Raw genomic sequence first — 7,499 nt, 5'->3', positions numbered from 1 at the left:
CATGACATATACGTACAGTATACACATTATCATACACAAAACGCAAACAACCAAGATATGAACGATGTGTGGAATTGCTTTCCCTCTTTTAAAGAGATTCACTCTCAGTAATTCTCTGTCTGTCTGTCTCTGTCTCTCCCTCTTCCTCTCTGTCTCTGTCTGTCTCTGTCTATCTGTCTGTCTGTCTGTCTGTCTCTGTCTGTCTGTCTCTGTCTGTCTGTCTCTGTCTCTGTCTCTGTCTCTCTGTATCTCTCTCTCCACTTTGCCATGGTTCCATATACAGCATCTTGGTTTTTTTTCTAAAAGCATTTTATATACATATATTTTAAATCTTAAAATCTTTGTTATGGGACGTTACATATAGAATACATCGTTTTTGTAAAATGTTAAGCTTATTCTCACAAGAGAGAGACATCTGTTATTCTCTTATTAAAAGTTATTTCAACAGCATTAGTAGGTGCTATGTGTTGAAGGTCCTTTACTTGCTCTGCTATTGATGCATCATTCACAGTTGATACAATTATGCTATGAATATGTTTTACACGACTGATTCAGACTACTTTGCATTTATCATAAACTTAGCGTTGTAAACTATGACCCTCCCCAAGGCTAATTTTGTAAAATATGACTCTCGCCCAAAATTCCTCCGTCCCACTCTCTTCATAATAACTGAAGGCTCCCTTAAGGCAGAACGCGCCTTGGTGACAGATATTCGGACTCTCAAATTTCTACAATTCTTTTCTGATATACCACTCGTGGGGGTTCAAAGCTCTTGGTGTAAGAAAATTTTTTACCGGCTTAGGTTTTCGAAATTTGAAAATTTATTTTTCTCCTTGGAGTTAACACAGGCATGGCGGCCATTTTGAATTTTAAATCTCGGTAAATCTTGAGTTATTTGTTCCTCTTGTACCAAAATTTGCACGGTAACCCCCTATTTCAGTTTTATTCTTGATTTTGAAAGAGAATGGTTGAAAGGTTTATTGTGGAAAGTTTGAGCAAAGATTTGTCATTCACTTTCGAGGCGCATACCACCTTAAAGGTATACAGTCACCTGTAATCTAAATATACCATATATGGTCAATGGGGCGTTCCTTGGTATTCAAAATTCCCATGTGAGGGCGCTGTTTTTTAAAAAGCGGCCACCCGCTTAAAATCTGTGATTGGTTAGATTTTCTTTTTTCATGGTAACTGTGGCAAAATTGGAACAGGTGACAGTATACCTTTAAACGAATCGAATCTGGATTTAAAAATATCCTGTCTACAACTTGAATCTAGTATTGTTTTAAAGCAGAATACCCCAAGGGGATAGATATTCGGCCTCTCAAACTTTTCATTACTTTTGCCATTTGATACTTATGTGGGCGAATTTTGCAGCTCTTGTAGTAAATAAAAATTTCACCGTTTATATTAGTGAAAATCGAACATTTTTGTACCATTTTGTTAACTCTGAGATGGCAGCAATTTTTTTTGAATTTCAAATTTGGATAAATTTAAGAAAGTTTGTTGCTCTGGTACCAGAATTTGCCCAGTGAGGCCTGGCTTTTATTATTGATTTTAATGAAAATGTTTGAAAGTTTTCTAAGCGAAAGTTTGTGCAAAAGTTTAAATCTTTCGAGGCGCATACTACTTGAAATTAAAAATGTGAATTTAATGGCCCAGAAGGTAACAAGGAAAATCTGCATGCACATGATAATATCTTGCCGCATATTCGAAACACGCAGAACACTGGAATGTGCCCTGTAGGAGAGTCTACAACCTAGAGCTTTCTGATTACCGTTCATTCCATATGCATAGATCAACATTTGTTCCGTATGCATACGATTTATGTTTGAAAGTCATGTCCAAAACTATCGTCTATGTAAAGTCGAAATTTTGATGCCCAAGACTGAGTCCTAAATTTTATTTTCATTGACTGTATGCTTTATTTTCTTCCGTTAACTCCCCTCTGTATGTGATCCGGACTTCCTCTCACCTGGTACATTCAAGATAATCTTGAGTCAGCAATGTTTCCATAATCGAATGATAAGCCTTACATTGCTATGGCCAAAGACAACTTTGTGACGTTACCGCTTTCTCCAGCAAGGACATCAGCGACCAAGGTGATGAAGAGCGTCCCCATGAAGCCATGATGGCTCAGGCTTGAACTATATATGAGTACACGATCTAATGGAGCCGTCATTATTTACGACCTCGGGAGTCGTAGGAATTTCGTTGGAAATTGTGGAATTTCGAGGACGCCCTGCCAATCATGATGAATTTAAGGAACCCCCTCTCTATTACAGAAATTTTGACTGACCCTGTAGAGCAGTAATTTGCAATACTTTCGTAATTTGTAATACTGCAGTAAATTGTTATAAACTTTGGAGTATTGAACTAGCGCAATTTGTAATTATATTTGGAGTAATTTGTTATAACAATCACTGCATTGATTTGTAATAAAATTTGGAGTAAATTGTAATAAAGCCTTTTTGATGAACCAATCTCTAATTTGAATGGTGGTACTAGTCAGTGAGCAGACGCTGATTACATATCATTTTATTTCGAGCAAACATGTTTTCTTTTTATCATGTTTTAGCACAGTTTTAACATGTAAAAGGCAGAGATGGATTTTCAGGTAACAGACGGCCTTCTATCTATCTAGCTATCGTACGGGGCGTTCTGCTATCCTTCCCTGAGAACCGAGTCATCAACTAGCACTGTTAAAGCGTTTTCACTAAACTTAAATTGACACCATTCTGAAGCAATGACGATGGCGTGATCAACTACATACTTTAACGATGTACGAGCGGTACGCGCGCGTGGAATTTGTCTCTTCCCGTAGGATTACATTGAAATTTGCTGGAAAATCAATTTCTACTATTGTCATTTTCATGAAAATTTGCACAAAGCTCAGTCTAGAGAAATAAATAATAGTGATCAAATAAAATGATATGGTCACCGCGCTAACTTTTGAGATAAACAGCATTGAATTATTTCGTCCATAGAAAATGCATTGGTGAAAAAATGCTGACTCACCATTTTTTCTCATAAATGGCAAAATTAATGGTCATGTATCTCAAAAACGAGCGCGGTGACCCCTATATTTTATCACACATTTTCATAATACTTACAAAGGAGAATTCAAAAATTGACAATTTAGAGAAATGACATTACTTTTAATTTTACTTATCGTACATCCTTAATTACATTCGTAAGTGACTTACTGGGAAGAGCCAACCTAAACATAACCCAGCTTCAGATTGACTACATCATTAGCGTTTGGTCAATAGCCTAGATTTTGTTAATATGGGTAAGAAGTGTCACCATTTTAAGACGAATATTTCAAAAGCTTCCATAGCAGGAGGGGCAACCCCCTCTGACCTTCCCCTGCCTGTAACTCTCTCAAGGGTCATTTGTCTTTAGTAGTCTCATAACTCTCTTTAGTACTTTCATAACAATCCAACTTTTATTTCGTTGACATGGCGATAATATTGAAATTTTCAGTAAATTGAATCATTATAACATTAATGTGAGTGTCCTTTCCATCTAGTGGCCATGATAATATCTGTTATTCACGAGTGGTAAGAATTATATTATTGGTTTAAAAAATATGCTGTAAGATATACACTACACTGTTGAAAAATAATATGCAAGTTCTTGTTATACTGATCACATCATTCAGTGATAGAGCAAATTCTTTGTAGCTCAAGTTTAAGTTACTAAGGGTGTGTCATTGAATTTCCAAAAATTAGTAATTTTTTTGTCACACTGAAAAGACTAAAATAAATTCAACTACTATTTGTTTAAATTAGGGGAAATGTTTGCAAACAAAACATTTCAAATCAGTTTTTCGTCAGTTTAGAAGCAAACACATACGGAAGGTCGAGGTGCGGCAGGGGGGGGGGAGCTAATTGAAAACGTTTGAGCTAAGGCAGGGGCGTACTTAAAAAAAAATTGGGTTTGAAAAAAATCACCCCCTAGCAAGTTTTTGTGAAAACAGCCTAAAACCTATTTATTTTAGTAATTGTCATTAATATTAGTCTTACAGGCAAGTAATATTTATTGAATTTGAATAGATACAAACGAAACTATAGTGTGCTATATTCAAAAGTTTCAGTTCTCAGGGAAAGATGGCAGGGCGCCCCCTACCGTGGATAGATAGATAGAAGGCCGTTCGTTACAAAAAATCCATCTATGCCTTTTACATGTTAAAACTGAGCTAAAACATTATTAAAAGAAAACATGTTTGCTCGAAATAAAAGGATATCTAATTAGCGTCTGCTCACTGACTAGTACCACCATTCAAATTAGAGATTGGTTCATCAAAAAAGCTTTATTACAATTTACTCCAAATTTTATTACAAATCACTGCAGTGATTGTTATTACAAATTACTCCAAATTTTATTACAAATTGCGCTAGTTCAATTATTACAAACTACTCCAAAGTTTATTACAATTTACTGCAGTATTACAGATTTCCGCAAAATTTAATTACAATTTACTGCATGGAGTGTTACAAATTACGAAAGTATTACAAATTACTTCTCTACAGGCCGTATAACGCCAGGACCGCACAGACCTGTACGCAGGGCTTGGCCGTTGCCCGCGCCGAATTGGTCGGCCTCAGCGTTTCTGCACATCGCGAGTCAAGCGTACGATCTAGAGGTACAATTGGCAGCAATGACGACGGCGTTGATCGTTGGATGAATAACGTTTTTATAGGTTATGGTTTGACGGGAGTAAATCGTAGGTTTAATGGAAAGCAAAACAAGATGTACCACACTATGCGGCATGCGGCCGATGTCATCTTGTAGTTAGCTTTGAAGCAAGGAAGGAAGTTTGCAAACATCACGCTCGTGAATGATATTGGCATTGCTTTCACATTGTAACTTTGGCGAGACCTAGAAAATAGAAGAACACTGTAGTCTCATCATATAGACTATGCTCCCACTGGCCGAGCTCGTAACTGGCCGAGGTCTCGGAATCATGTATCCCCCTGTCCGAGCTCACTTCTATTCAAAAATTTGCTCTCGCCCCAAACCGTTAACGTTCAGAAATCTGGGCAACAGAAATTAAAATTACTGGTAATTGCCTTGAAGCTCTGTGTATGTCTTATTACAGATTTATCTTGGGAGTGAGTAAACGTACTCCACGTAAGAGCAGAATTGGGCAGATTTCCATTTAAGATCAATCTTTATATGTCTGTCATTAAATATTGGTGTAGGTTAAATGGTTTACCAGGAAATCATATTCTGAAACAGGCACTTCAAGAAAACATAGATATAAATTCTCCTTGGGCAAATTTTATTCTTTGTAATTTGGGATGTTACAATCATGTGAATGTCTTCAACTCCTTAAGAGTGACATCATATGCCCAGTTAAACAAGACATTAAAAAGGAAGATACCAAGCGAGTATTGTACTGTGTCCAATCTTGGAATGTACCATACCACACTCTCTGAATAGTTGAATAGTTTACCAGAGATTCACAGTCGGTCAGTTGTCCAGGAACCGGCCATATCATGAAGATCGTATCTAATGGCGTTATCTAATGAGTTATTCGGCCGAGGGTAGTCAGAATAGGTAGCTTTTCGTGTGCGATCCAGATCAGGACCGATAAATCGCCGTGTATTCTTGGAGAGAGAACACGTCAAACGATACAAGAAAAAATGGGGATGGTAATAAATTGTGTACATATAGAACTTTCAAATCCAGATTTTTATTTTGAAAAATGCTTAAACGATTTGTCAAATTTTACTCTTCGCAGAGTTTTATCGAAATTTAGATTGAGTGATAATAGTTTAAATATTGAATTGGGTAGGAAAAGTAAGCCGAAATTGCCTTTGAAAGATAGACTTTGTCTCAGATGTGATAGCAACGAAATAGATTCTCATGTAAACAGTTTATCACTGAACGAGTTTTATTGTTACAGGAAATTGGAATAGATTGCTCCACTTTTTCCGGTGTCACACAAAAAGAAACGGCCATTAAAAGGATTATGGAGTTTAATTTTCTAGATCTTGCAATATTCTTGAAGAACACTGATTTGTGCTGACCCTCCAGTAGCCTTCCAACTGTTAAACAGTTTGCTTATTGTACAACTTGGATACTTTGTTGTCCTTTTGAAAGTATTCAGTTTTGTACTGTGTCCAATTTTGGAATGTACCATACCACACTCTCTGAATAGTTGAATAGTTTACCAGAGATTCACAGTCGGTCAGTTGTCCAGGAACCGGCCATATCATGAAGATCGTATCTAATGGCGTTATCTAATGAGTTATTCGGCCGAAGGTAGTCAGAATAGGTAGCTTTTCGTGTGCGATCCAGATCAGGACCGATAAATCGCCGTGTATTCGTATGAGAGTCGGCAGGGCTGTAGGCCTAGTTGGAGGCCGTATATTACACAGGGAACAGGCCCGGTCTCAAAGTTTGTCCACATGTTTTCCGTTTGCACAGTTATTAATAAAAGGCATGTTTCAACATTAAAATTACAGACAGGTGATTTTAAAATTCGCCGTGCGCCAGTGTTTACAACTGGGTGGATGGCTCGGTTTGCCATTTTGATTTTCATGATATGCATGCTTGCGAGTCGAGTCATACCTATTGTTCTCTGTAAGGCGCCTTTTGATAGGTCGGCTGTTCTGGCCAAAGCGCGAGATTTGAACGCGACCTTCTATGGGAGTTGGTCAGATGTAGTGAGAGGCGACAGCAAGAGAATACCGCGTACGCTAAGTAGACGTCGCCGTACTCTACATCTGATTTTAATCAGATCGTTGTGCAGCATGGTTATAATAGTCTTATGGTTAAAGGGAAAGTTCACCCTAAGTGAGTTTTAGTATCTGCTAGCTTTAAGTCTGGTTTATATAGAATTTTTTTTTCACCAAAGTTACTTGTGCAGCATGGTTATAATCGTCTTATGGTTAAGGGAAAGTTCACCCTAAGTGATTTTTAGTATACACGTACTAGCTTTAGGTCTGGTTATATAGAAATGGTGCTGCGGATCCGTAGCCCTACCCACTCCCTTTGCTGGTTGTGTTGGGGGAGCTGAATTTGGCTTATAAACAAAGTATATCGACCAAGAAAACCCGTTTATGTTGAGATCCCGATGTTAAAATGTGACGTCATAGGTCAACGGTTTAACATCCATGATGGCGGAATTTTTCAAGTCACCTGCTCGCTGAAACACAAAAAAGTGACTAAACGGAGAGCAAAATGGACATCCACGTAGGTATATCCTTCTATATGTAGGCGCTCGATGCACTCCGACTCCGGATTATGATGTTTTTTGTTGTTTTTCTGGAGAATTGCAAGAAAAAGGCTCACTTTCTCGCCGCATTTTTCAAAATGCGCACGACTTGTGCACTTTTTACAGTGTCTGAACCGTAGCTCCCACTCCCCAACACAACCAGCAAAGGGAGTAGTAGGGCTACAGATCCGCAGCAAATAGAAATGTTGTTTTCACAAAAGTCACTTGTGCAGCATGGTTATAATAGTCTTTTATGGTTAAAGGGAAAGTTCAC

The sequence above is a fragment of the Ptychodera flava genome, chromosome 21 (genome assembly GCF_041260155.1).
Source record: "Ptychodera flava strain L36383 chromosome 21, AS_Pfla_20210202, whole genome shotgun sequence".
NCBI lineage: Eukaryota > Metazoa > Hemichordata > Enteropneusta > Ptychoderidae > Ptychodera > Ptychodera flava.
Note: the sequence above shows the minus strand (reverse complement) of the source record.